Below are 13,406 nucleotides of genomic sequence, written 5' to 3' on the forward strand. Positions count from 1 at the left end.
ATAAGGCTTAGGCCATTATCAAACTGGAGCTAGACGATAGCTATATCCACCATGTGGATAATTGTGATACTTCATAGTATACATGGAAGAGACTTGACACTTTGTTTGGTGCACAATCTAAGTCATCAAAGTATGGTCTCTTAATTGAATTTTCCAGGCTTGAAATGAAGTCCAACACATCACTTGCTACACATCTAAATTACATGGAAGGACTTCTAACCCAGCTTGCAAGAATCAACATTAAAATGGAAGAAGATATTTGCATTGGTTTCTACTCAAAAGTTTGTCTCCTGAATATAATAATGTGTCGACAACTCTAATCAATATGCCAAACCCTGAGCTTGTTGATATCCAGGAATCACTGTTAGAGGAGGAAAAGAAGCTAAAAACTAAGGAACAACCAAGCACCTCTAGAGATGAAAAAGCATTATATGTTGGCAATAGGTACGAAGGCAAGAAGGACTAGCTTTTTTGTGACTTTTGCAAAAGGACCAGACACACCAAGAAGTTTTCCCATGCAAAAAGAGGTCCCAAAAGGCCTATCTAGTTGTTGTTAAAGAAGAAGAAGAACATGGAGCAAAAGAAGAAGAAGACCACAAAGAGAAGAACAAACCTCATCAGTCCTTCTATTTGGATAGACTTTTTTAGCCTTGTATTGCCTAGCCCTAATGCTTCGAACATAAACTTGTAAACTCCTCATGTAGCCTTATATTACAGCCTCTGTGCATTTTGTCAAGCCCTTGTTATAGCCTCTAGATGTCCACCATGTTTGTGGTACCTACACTTAGCCTTTTCTGGGATAGCCTCTGGTGTTTTGCCATGTTTATGGTGTGCCCACACTTTGTAGGTGTTGCTTTAAAGCATCTACACACTGTATACTTCTAGTTGTGATTGAGGAGGGGTGTTGAGATTTCTGCAATCACACCTACTTAGCCTTTTTGTATGTAGCATTGTGGGCTCAGGACTAGAATCCCATAAGCACAGTAGGAGAAGTGCTACCATCCAATTCCTATAAAGCATTGTACTTGCTCTCTTTTCTAATGAAATGTCATTGTACTTTTGTCCTTCAGTAAAGTCTCTATGCCATTGCCAGTCTGTACACAAGATTGTGTTTATGAGTCCAAGATTCCATCTTGGAACTGAATTCACTCGTGTAACAGTCAGTCATGTCCGTGTCTTCATGAACTCACTCGACAAGCTTGGGTGTTGTCCCAAGCTTGAGGACCCAATTCATGCATAATTAGAGATGCGGTGCATGGCTTAGGGAGATAGGTCTAGAAGTCCTAGCCTTGAGGTGCCCTAAGCGCGATGCAATGACACACTTAGCTTGCAGAACTCAGCAATTACACAAACAAGGATGCTTCGAGCTGATGTAGTCAAAGCCTAGAGGAGCACTCAATAGTAGCACACAACGGGGCCTTTGAGAGATGACATGCTAGCTGGGTAAATTTGACATAGGCAGTAGGTATCAGTCGCAGCTACTAGCGACGAAATCTACAGAGCGCTTTGGGCTAGCATGGCCTCTACCTTGGTGCAGGTGCCATTGTCCAGGGGCTAGCTTTCATCACAAGCTATAGTTGTAGCATGGATGGATGTATACAGGGCGGCTTTGAACACTGCTAGCAAGGTTATGGGGAGTGAGGAGCTTGGAGGTCTCACCTCTCAATTGACTCATGAGAGAGAGAGAGAGAGAGAGAGAAAATAAAAATTGTGTCAAAGTTGGTTGAAGTAGCAAATCGATGTAGGAATGCATCAATTTAATGGAAATATTGTTTATATAAAACAATGTAGATTTAGAGTTGATTAATGAATCCTAATTATGATTTTATAATATTATGACCGCTAGCTTTCATATTATATTATATCTAATATTTACAATCTAAGTCTAAGGTTAATCCTTTTATTTTACACACTCATACATAATATATTAGATACATATTATATGACATCCTTTTACATATACACCTATATATAAAATATTGACACGTTACCCCATGCCACTAGATTTCGTTTTTCACCTTTACCATACAATTTGGGGTTCATTTTGACACCTTGTCCTTAAAATGAAAGTGTCATTTGACACTTAAAATTCCCTTAGAATTGCCAAAATGTCCAAAATGTGCTTTAAATTTAAACACTAAAAGTTTTATTTTAATGGGCTTCAAGTTAAACACTACTCCTCACGAGCAATCATTTCACATATGAGAACGGGTAGGGATTGCTTTTAAGTCTCCCTTTTTCTCTCTTCTCAAGATCTATCTAGTGTGGGGCTTGCTATGAAGCCTCCCCTTCTCTCTCCCTTTTTAGCTTCTATCTAGTGGCTTGAGACCATCCAAGTTAGTTTTAATGCAGCCCTTGATGGAACAGGGGATTGCCCTCTCAACCCCCTTATGGAATTAGTTAAATCACCTCTCAATCAATTCTTTCATGTAGCCCCTTCAATCCATACAATGAATGCAATCAAAGGTAAACCACATATTCAAGGCAAGGGTGGGTGAAGTGTACCTCTCCCTTCTTGATGCAAATTGATGACAATCTTCATTGCTTCTTCACTACTCTCACAATTGCTTCTTCACGGATCACTAATTATTGCCTTCCTCCCTTCTTGCACTTTTGCTCTAGAAGATGATGCTTGCCAATTTTCCATTCTCAAGATGATAGAGCTATACTTTCTTCTTTTGATGAAAGACATTGGAAAGCAAAAGAAACCTAAACATAGAAAGCAACCCTAACACAAAAAGAAAAAAGGACCGAACTAGCCCAACTCCATACATGAGTGATAGACTAACAAAGAAACTCAAACATAGATTACATAAGCCTATCCACCCCTCTTTTCCCTATCTTCCTCCCTTGAGGTCATGTTTAGACAGTGTGCCCTAATTGCCTCCTCCATTGTCATGGCTAGCACCCCTTTATATTTGCACCTTTTGTATCTATAATGTACCTCTTACCCTCGAAGCTATGGAAGAAGGGGGAGAAGACAAGGAAAGTAAGAAGAGAGAAGAGTTTCACTCTCCAAGTCCCTCACTTACACACACACACACACACTCTCTCTCTCTCTCTCTCTCTCTCTCTCTCTCTCTCTCTCTCTCTCTCTCTCTCTCTCTCTCTCTCTCTCTCTCTCTCTCTCTCTCTCTCTCTCTCTCTCTCTCTCTCTCTCTCTCTCTCTCTCTCTCTCTCTCTCTCTCTCTCTCTCTCTCTCTCTCTCTCTCTCTCTCTCTCTCTCTCTCTCTCTCTCTCTCTCTCTCTCTCTCTCATATTCCAACTTTATTTTCAATCTTCTCAACTTCTCACAATTAGATTTGAAAATTCTAGACCATTAAATAGAGGAAGCCTCGAACAAAATAGTCCAAAGTTTGTAACCCGGGTTGATAGGGACTGTAGCCATCCTTCACGAAAGTCACTATACAAACACAAATCATGGGCCGTAAGTCACAATTGACTAAACCCATTTAAAACTTAGCAAGTAAGGGAAGTTTAGAATCTTAAAGCTTTAAAGCTTAAAGCTTTATGAAAACAAGAAGAAGATTAAGAGGAAGATGACAATGAACAAGTCGCCCCCCTCCCCCCTTTTTTTTGACAAAAAAACAGTGCACAATTTCTCCTAAATTTGGAGATCCTGAAAGCATGAGCAAAAGCCTGAATTCTTCTAAATTTGGAGATCTTGAAAGCACAAGAAAAAGCTTGAAATCTCCTCCTCAATCACAGTAGAAGACTCTAGCAATCTCCCCTTCTTCTTAGTTCGACGACAGACTTAGATTGAAGCAAGATCATGTGAGAGCTAGGCAAACCAGTCATGCATCTCCAACAGTCTCTCTGGACCTCAAAGATCAGATCACCAGCAACATATTGCATCTTGAAAGCTTCGAGATCGTTGGATTACCAAGATACCCTCCACAAAGAGCTCCTCTTCTTAGCCACAACCCTTCTTCTTCAATTTAACTATAAATACGAGGCATGAGGAGCCGTTGGAAGGTAGCATGAGCAAGAGAGGAGAGATTCTTCTCAAGAGTATAGAGCAAGAGGGAGTGGGGCAAGAGAAGCACAAGGATGGGAATTCTCATTACGAAGACAAGGAGGATACTCCACAGGCTCTTGGAACCAAATCCCCTATCCCTTCTATCCCCACTTCCCTATTGAATCAATACTCTACTCGATTTTTCTAAATTTCTAGTGATCGCCATCCCCCATCAATCAAATTCCCATCAGTCCAATTGTGACAACCCCAAGCTCTCTTGCCAAAAATCCCATTTATCAATCTCGCGATTAAAGACCATGGCCCCAAAGAAGAAAATTATGAAGGTCTCTGAGGTAGGAGATCTACCAATAATGCTGTGGACATAATCACTACAAAGGGAATGACAAGTACTTGGATTACAAACAAAGCTATGAATACCATCAACCAAGCATTCATCATAGATCCCCACATACTATATTTTGATAATAAAGGCAGCTAGTAGGCCATCATCCCATGAATTGGCAATATAAAATTGCATTCATAAAATATGATTTTATTTATTTCCTGTATAAAATATTTTAAATGAATTCTTAACCGCAAATTACAAGGGTAATTTGGTTTATATAAGATGTACCAAGGAGAGTACAAGGAAGGTATTGTGTTCCTAAAAGACTTAATATTTTTTATTTTTATTGATCTAATGAAACCTCTGATGGATAGACATGGATGCTAATTCTTGGTATATAAAAGACCTTGAGATGAAATTGTCAAAATAATACTTTTCGTAATAAAACTAACCAAAATCTTTTTTTTATCGTGGGCAAGGACCCACGAAACTCCATTGAGAAAAGTCCACCAAGGGAGTTATTCTCAAAAATAGAATTATTGTTTAGATTCAGTCCGAACTAGATCCCGAGGAAGGGAAAATCCAAGACAACTATTGGAAGGTATTGCCACTTATGCTAAGTTGTGCCTTGATATTATTATTTTTGGAAAGAAAAGATTTGTCTTGGAAATAAATTTGTTAAAAGTTTATGTATAATGCATTCAAAATAAGATGTTTGTAACTGTAAGTTAGGTACTAATCTTTCCTAAAATCATCAAGCTAAAAGATGGATGATCGGGTACAGATCACTGATTGAGGCAGTATTCCGATGAGCACAAAACGCCAACCGAGGTAGTATTCTTAATGGTGCTAGACCTCCCCAAGGCAAGCGTGAATAAAACCTACTCTAAGGGGTTTTCTTTTTTGTGTGAGTATAGACCAATCATGATGCAAAAGGTCTTGTCGTTAGGGAGCTCTAGTCGACAGGAGGAGGTGAGGATACTAGGGAGCTCTGGTCATAAACTCCTTAGGTTCTTACGAATTGCCAAGTACCCTTTGAATTCTAGATAGTATCTTAAAAGTTCCAATACTAGTTTAGGAACTGAACTTGGAGAGAATAATACATTCGGGTTGCCATCATTTCTAGCTAGAACAAAAAACATTGTAAAAGTTATTTTTCTTAAATGAACTATTGAGAAGGGATTGCTTTACTTTGTTTTTGTGTCATGAAATAAAGGCATGTAATGAATTTGTATCAGGAGATAATTCAAAGAAGCTATTTTTATATGTTGAACCTAAGGTGGTAGGTAATTAGGTAATTAAAAATACTCTCTTGAGGGAAACAAGAGGATCATGGATCTAGACCTATGGTTGGATGGTCTCAGTGAATTGAGAGCTTTCTTGAGAAGGAATAAAAATCACATTTTTGATAGACCATTAGAGATCAGAAAGCATGACTTGCATCACTTTAGAACCATGGGTAGAAGGGATCAAAGTGCCACACTGCTCGTTCTCTTTGAACCTAGCATAATGCAAGCCCATTCCAGCTAGCAAATTCTATAAGGGGTGGAAACTCGAACTGCTGACACTAATGAACTGTTAGTAGTTGATTTGACCAAAAAGACTTAGGTCGATCTTCGTGGGAATGGTCGGAACTTCCACTGCGGGGTAGACTCAAAGCAAGCCTAGTTAGCAAACTCCAAAAGTTTTCATCAAAATCCTAGACAATGTTTTCTAGGACATCTCTTGATGGGCTACTAAGAATGTATCACCGAGGAAGTAGCTCGGGCAGGTACGTTACAATTAGTATTAGAGTGCACGTTGATATAGAACCCAACGCAAGTAAATAAAACTAGTTATAATTACAACATAAAATATGTTTCCCTTAAGTGGTGAAAATCTTCTCTATATGTTCTTGATTTTTGGCAGAAAGACAAACCTTGGAAACGATTCTTGATTTTCCAAGTTATGTTTATGTCAGTAATGCACTTCTCTAATTTCAGCTGGAGAAACTAGATGATGCGAATATTAGATCAATATACAATCCTTCACTGTTGCATTACGAAAGATGATGGATGTTAAGTGGAGGGTATTATTACATTGACACAAACCATCTTGCTTACCTCCAGAATAATTTAAAGAGGCTAAGGTAGATGGAAACCCTTAAGATTGCCAATATTTATCTCTTTTATGAGGCTAGAGTAAACTCAAACATGTTCACTAGAGGACGATAAGTCAAATTAAACCAGTATATTTATGAGGAGGTTACAAAGGTTATACCGGTTGATCAAGTCATGGTTGTAAGACACTCCAGTTGTTGCAACTACAAGAAAGATGGGTTACCTGATCTTTTCAAAAAATATGGATTTCTAGATATCCATACCCAGAATCCTAATTACTATGCAATGGATGTATCGCAATGCCATGCCTAGATTGTAGTAGAAAAACCTTTTCCAAGAATAATATGAGCTCCCGAACTAATGTATTCCCTTCCTATTGACATAAATAATTATTTTTGTCCACCCATTTGTCTCCTTGATAATTACAAATAGTGGGAAGATATTATCTGTTTGTTGAATTTTTTTTCTAATTAAAATTAAAACTCTCTTTTGGAGAGTAAACCCTGATCATTATCAGAAGGCCAAGTAATAGATAATTCTCTTCCTAAATTAATTAGCTAAATTAAGCAAGTAAACATATTTTTTGAATATGGTTGGAGAGAAAATTGATCAAAAAAATTGCATAATTTCCCAGAACGTCACCCCAAATCTCAATATTACAGAAGCTCAAGAGAATAAATTTCTTCTCAAGCAATATAAGACACCGGAGTTTGATGGTAAGGGAAGGGACATTCCAAGTGAAGCAGAAACATGGATAGAATCTATGGAAGACTATTTCACTGCTGGCAAGGACTGCACCGTCAAATCAAGCAATGATCGCCAAACTAAAAATCATAGGAGATGCCCGTCTTTGGTTGAAACAATGGTGCAAAGACCAAAGAACGTGTGAAAGGGCTATCACTTGGGACAGTATTAAGGACACTGTGTGTGGGAGATACCTTCCACCCACATATCAAGCCCAGAAGATGAACAAGTTCTTCAACTTAAAGTAGTTAAGCCTAAGTCTAGAGGATTACTACTCCAAATTCGTAATACTTCTAAAATATGCATCTACGATGGATGTTCCATACAGCAAGTATCCAAATTTTGCAAATCCACCCATGAATATGCACCTTGAATCAATGACACCATCGGATATTTACAGGATGCATTGATTCAAGCAATTCCAATAGTTTAGGAGATTGAACAAAGGCCAAGAAATGCAAAATTTTGGAACAGAAACAGTTAGAATAATGGCAACTTCCAAGGTCATGCAAAAAGAGCCCAAGGGCAGTATCAACCAAATAGGATGAAGAAAGCCAAATCAAATGCAGTGGGGAACTTTGTACCCACATGAAAGAGCAATGAGACTCCAAGGTGCTTCTATTGCAATAAACCATGACATTTGAAGGAGGCAGTGCTCGAAGCTTGGCCCAAACATCCCACCATGATCAGTTTTGTGGGCAAAGCCAAGATACCAGGGGGAAGGTTGTTGGAATAAAGCTAAATGAGGTCAGTAATGATTTTTCCATGACCTCTATCTCTACGAGTAGAGTAAAACACATGTTCAGACCACTTGTTCTTACTTTGAGAAGAAAAGGAATCTAAGCCAAGGTTCTTCTCCTGAAGTATTAGCATAGAAATCAAGTCTGCAAAATGAGGGATATCATCCCTCGTATTCATAGATGACTTAAAGCTCTTGTATTCATCTCCAAGTCCATCTAAGCATGCATGCACACATCATCATCATCAACTACTACACTGATAGATTCAAGACCTTCCACAATACTCTTGATCTTCAAGGCATAATCATTTATGGACAAGTTCCCTCTTTTCACTTGGTTTAGCTTTGACTTGAGTTGCAACTTTCTGACCTTTGTATTTACTTCTAACATCCTTGCCGAATTCTTCCATGCAATAGTAAGGGTCTTAGATTCCTACAAATAGTCTATCATGCTATCTATGACATGACTAACAGGTGATACATGACTTTACTCTATGTCTTCCAATCTTTCTTAAGATGCAGTAGCATTTCGTGCAAGAACTTTAGGTACTACTACCATGTCTCCTTCGATATAATTCTTAACGTATTTGCTCTTCAAGAAATTTGTGATTTTGAACTTCCATACATGATAATTTTATCTAGTTGAAGTTATTGGACATTTTGATAAAATAGAAAACCTTACAAAAATTACAATATGCAAGTAAGCTTATACTAGATACACCACAACACGTAGCCTTTTACACTGACTGCACAACAATAACATCAATCTATAATATGTATGTAGATACCTTTTGTGCCTGTAACCCAACAAACACTTGAACCCTTATAGATTTGAAATGTGTAACATGTGCACCTATAATTGGCAAACATAGTCAAAATTGCAGTATATCCAAAAAATGGTGATGGGATCACTTGCATGTCCAGAATGGAGGTCAAAATGACCTCAGATGCCAAAAATCACAAGAAGCAAGCCCTAAAGGGCTTATCTACAATATAAACACCGTTCTTCCTGAACATTAAGTTTCACTACAATTGTAGACTCTAGCTTTGCCATCCTCAAGAGTCTCCTATGGTAGCTATAACCAAAGGAAAATTGAGCAAGGTGGAAGAGCTTCTTACCCATTGCTTGCTTTCTGCTCTAATGCCTTCACCTCAGCCTTCAATTAAGCTTAGTACAATCATGGGATGGCTTTGATACCATGAAAACACAAAAGAGGGAAGAGAGGTGAAGAGACCAAGAGTGCATACACAAAAGCAATTGAGACTTAAGCACATATAAAGATAGGGCTGAAATCTTCTTCTTCTTATCTCTTCTTCTTCACATGACTACAATATGATAAAAGGCTAATATGAAAGTACCACAACATATGTACACATAGTCACTAAGTGTGAACTTGCTAGGAAAGAAGAGGTGGCACTATGAAAGTGCCATAACCAAGGATAGATTACGTGGGTGTAGTCTAGCTATAGAATCACTAGTGTATCTCCATGTCGATCACTTAACATGCCAGTGAATAATATCATGCCACATCATTAAGGCACGTAGTGGGATGCCAACTCATGAAGAGCTCGATATCTCAATACAAAAGTCTCATATTGATGTGAGATTTGGTATGCAAGCAAAGCATTGTATATTCTGCAAATAGGTTTTTTAGGCCTTTCTTGCTGTTTTTTTGGCCATTTGAGGCCGTTTTAGACCATGTTTTAGATCCACAAGATTACGAACAATAGTTTCAGGGTATAATACAATTTTAGATATGTCGATCGAAAGTGGATGCATAGGTTACAAAATTGGAGTCTGGAAGTTTTGAGATATTTTTCTGGAAGCAAACACAAATTTTATTTGCTAACAATTGGAGTCTGTAAGTTTTGAGATATTTTTCTGGAAGCAAACACAAATTTTATTTGCTAATAATTTGTAGATTACATGTACTATTGAACAATTAGTAAAAAACGTTGCTTGGTGTCAGATTGACTATAAAAAGAATCAGAGGTTCCTAAAAGGACCCACGTGTACCCATGTCGCACATGATACGAACTATATTGCCCATGCAATTCTGGGAGTGACGAACGAGCTTGGGGTCGTTGCACTTACAGGTTGGGTGACTAATCATTTAGGCAGTGGTGATAGCATCTCCTACTAGAATTGGTGGCTAACTTTCTCCCTAAGAATGGGTAAGGGCAAGGAGTGCATCAACATGGAAACAACGGTGAGAAGGGGTAATAAAAAAGTGTGTAAACTATAGAAATGAGTTAATGTAGATTGGCCATTGATAATCAAGGCCGTGTAATTAACACCCGGGCTGATATTATAAATTGTGCTAACTTAGGTATGGAAGTTATGCAAAAGCTAATGCTCATGATGATCCTATTCATTTTTCCTTAGATCTAGGAATAATTAGAATGCCACTAATCATGTGGTTAATGCTCTTAGGTTGATTTTAGAGTTTGGATTTACACACAACCACATTGATTCTAGTGAAAGGTGCTTTAGATGCACATGGTTCCAAACTCATGTCCCATAACAAATTGAGGGTCGCTTTTGTCACATAGTCTAGGGCCTTCCAATTTTGTGATAATGGCAGAGAATATTAGAAATCCCATCATTGAGAAGCTAGACAATAACAACTATCCATTAGAAAGTTTCATGTGATAAATTTCTTTATTGAAAAATGCCACTATGAGTTTATTTCAAGTAAAGAAAAGGAGATAAAGCTAAGTAATCTTGCAACTATAGAAGAATTAAAGACATGGAAAGAACATAATGCAAAAGACAAAAAGGTAATGTATTGCTATCTACAATCATTTTGATAACACTATATTGGGACATATAAAAAATGTAGAAACTTCACATGCAACTTGAACAACCTTTGAGAATATGTTTTTAGTAAATGCAAAGGCACGGAAGATTTAACCCAAGCAAGAGTTAAATACCTTGGAAAAAGAAAGATATATGTAAATGAGTATGTTTTGAAGGTGAGAAGCATTGTGGATACCTTAGCAAACTATTGTTGCAATGGCTAATGATGATGATTTGGTTTCATTTACTTTGGATGGCCTTAATAATGAGAAGATCTAGAAATTGTTTATCACTTCTATGTATGGAAGCAATTTTTAGGTTTTAATGAGTTGGTCTCTCTCATGATTACTAAAGAGATCAATATACATGGTGAATCATCTAAAAGAGGTGGTGAATAATTCCAAGCATTTTACTCAAGTTTAAGAAGAGGAGGTGGTAGATCCTCTTCAAGAGGCCATGGTATGGAATGTGCTTGTGATTACCAACAAAACATGTTAAATTGGTAATTTAGTAAAATGCAGGTTTTAGGAGGCTATGAAAACTTTAGAGGTAGAGGGAGCTCTAGAGGACGAGGTGGATGGTAAAACAGAGATTCTAGATATCATGGTATTATTTGTAATTATTGTGGCAAAATAGGTCATATTGTAGCCCAGTGTTATACTAAAAAAGATTCTATCCACAATGGTAAATTAAAGTAAGCAAACTATACATCTTCATGATAGAATGAAGACAAAAATAACATTTTGTTTATTATGCAACATATGATGAATAATGTTACAAGAAAGAGGACACATAATGATGTATGGTATGTTGATTCAGGTACATCTAATCATATGACCAACCATGCTAAATGGTTTGGAGAGATACAAGATTTACAAAATCCATGTAATGTATAGATGGTGATGATTCATGCTACCCAATTTCACACATTAAAAAGGTTTCCTTATCATTGCATGATAGTTAAACAAAGAATCTGCCAGATGTATTACATATGCCATCCACCACTACAAAGAATTTAATGTATGTTGATCAGATGGTAGAGCAAGGTCTACATGTTCGATTTAATACAAAAGATTATTTTGTGAAAGACTTTAATGATAAGTGTAGATTGGTCGTAAAAGAAAGTAGAGTTGTCCACATGTTTACTTTAGATGTTGTAATTCCTATTGTAAATGCTTCTATGTATGCTAAAGGCTACATATTTGATTTAATGTAAAAGATCGTTTTTGTGAAAGACTTTAATGATAAGTGTAGATTGGTTGCAAAAGAAAGTAGATTTGTCCACATGTTTACTTTAGATGTTGGAATTCCTATTATGAATGCTTCTGTGTATGCTAAAGGAAAAAAGGGGTGGTTGTAGAGTAAGGGCTATATGTTCAATTTAATGCAAAAGATTTTTTTGTGAAAGACTTTAATGATAAATGTAGGTTGGTCACAAAAGAAAGTAGAGTTGTTCGCATGTTTACTTTAGATGTTGGAATTCCTATTATGAATGCTTCTATGCATGCTAAAGGCAAAGGAGTGGTTATAGACATTGAAATATGGCACAAATATATTGGATATGCAAATGTGTAATGGCTGAAATTAATGCAGTCCAAAGGGTTAGTTACAAGGTCTCCTACTTTTAGAGTTGCAAAATTTCATAAAGTATGTAAAGTATGTCATTTCTTAAGCAAGACAACCTTTTTCGCATGATAGAGATGTGAGATAGAATATACTTGATGTTGTACATGTAGATATTTTAGGGCCTAGACATAACATATCTCTTAGTGGTAGCAAATATTTTGTCATGTTTATTGATGATTGTTCAAGAATGTTATGGGTGTATTTCATGGAGGAAAACAATGATGTGTTTGAGCACTTCAAAACTTTCAAGGCTACTATTGAAGGAAAACAATGATTTGTTTGAGCACTTCAAAACTTTCAAGGATGCTATTGAAGGAAAACAATGATGTATTTGAGCACTTCAAAACTTTCAAGGCTACTATTGAAACCCAAATAGGCTTGAAAGTTAAGTGCTTGACTCAGATAGAGGGGGAGAGTCTAATGAGTTCAATGAATTCTTAAGGTCTCATGGAATAAAGAGCTAATTTACTTAGAGGTATACGCCGCAGCAAAATGGAGTTATAGAAAGGAAAAGTAGGCATATTGCAAAACTTGCATGAGCATTGATGGCTAAAAAGGAATTGCTAAAATATTTTTTGTATGAAGTTATTTATGCTGCTATCTATATTATGTACAAAACTCCCATAGCTACAATTTCTGGAATGACCCCTGAAGAATGGTTTACAAGCAAGAAGCCCAATGTGTCACACCTTGAACGTGTTTGGTTGTATTACACATGTTTAGATGTTGCCATATGAGCTGCAAAAGAAGCTTGATCCAAAGGTTGAAAAATATATTTTGATTGGATACTCTTTAGAGCAGAAAGAATATTGTTATTATAACCTTGTCATAGGTGAGTTTAGAGTAAGTATTTTTTAATGAGATGAGCAATGAGTATGCATTTAGTGGTGATACATTGGATGATGATCATGATCATGATAGTTATGTGCAGACTGAAAAGAAAAAATTACACAGTCTTAGTGATACAGTGGTATGCATGTCTAACAGGTTTAGATATCCTATTAAAATATTTGGTTTTGAAGGTTTTCTGGGTCACTATTATGTTTATATAGTAGAGATGATTGAGGATGTTGAGCCCACTTGTTTTAAGAATA

The sequence above is a fragment of the Lygodium microphyllum genome, chromosome 9 (genome assembly GCF_053477565.2).
Source record: "Lygodium microphyllum isolate KBCC chromosome 9, Lygodium_microphyllum_v1.1.10, whole genome shotgun sequence".
NCBI lineage: Eukaryota > Viridiplantae > Streptophyta > Polypodiopsida > Schizaeales > Lygodiaceae > Lygodium > Lygodium microphyllum.